Below are 536 nucleotides of genomic sequence, written 5' to 3'. Positions count from 1 at the left end.
TGGGATCTGGCACAAGAGGTAAAGTTTAGACCCCTCGAAGATAACCTATACACTATGCAGTTCTCGTGCTTGGGTGACTGGGACAGAGTAATGCAAGATGGACCTTGGAATTACAAGGGTTATGCGGTGATCATTGCACCGTATGATGGGTTCACAAAGCCGTCCCAGATCAAGCTTGACACCATTGAGATATGGGCACAGATTCATGATCTTCCTGATGGGTTTTGCCCCATGCTGAAGGCAATGGCAGGGAAGATTGGCGAGGTGATTTTAGTGGAACCTAAGTCTCACGACTTTGAGGGAAACTTCTATAGGGTTCGAGTTAAGATTGATGTCAATAAGCCTCTGAAGAACGCTACTTCAATTGTCAAAGAAAACAAGCGACAGATCTTTCTGGTGAAGTACGAACGCCTTCCTGACTGGTGTGCAGTGTGTGGCCATCTAGGTCACCAGTTCAAGGAGCATGGGGATGGGATTCATCCTCCAAAGGCCCTGGTTTTCAAGGAGCTGCGAGCAAGCTGGTTCCGTGGGGCTGG

This window comes from Triticum dicoccoides, chromosome 1A (assembly GCF_002162155.2).
Source record: "Triticum dicoccoides isolate Atlit2015 ecotype Zavitan chromosome 1A, WEW_v2.0, whole genome shotgun sequence".
Taxonomy (NCBI): domain Eukaryota; kingdom Viridiplantae; phylum Streptophyta; class Magnoliopsida; order Poales; family Poaceae; genus Triticum; species Triticum dicoccoides.
Note: the sequence above shows the minus strand (reverse complement) of the source record.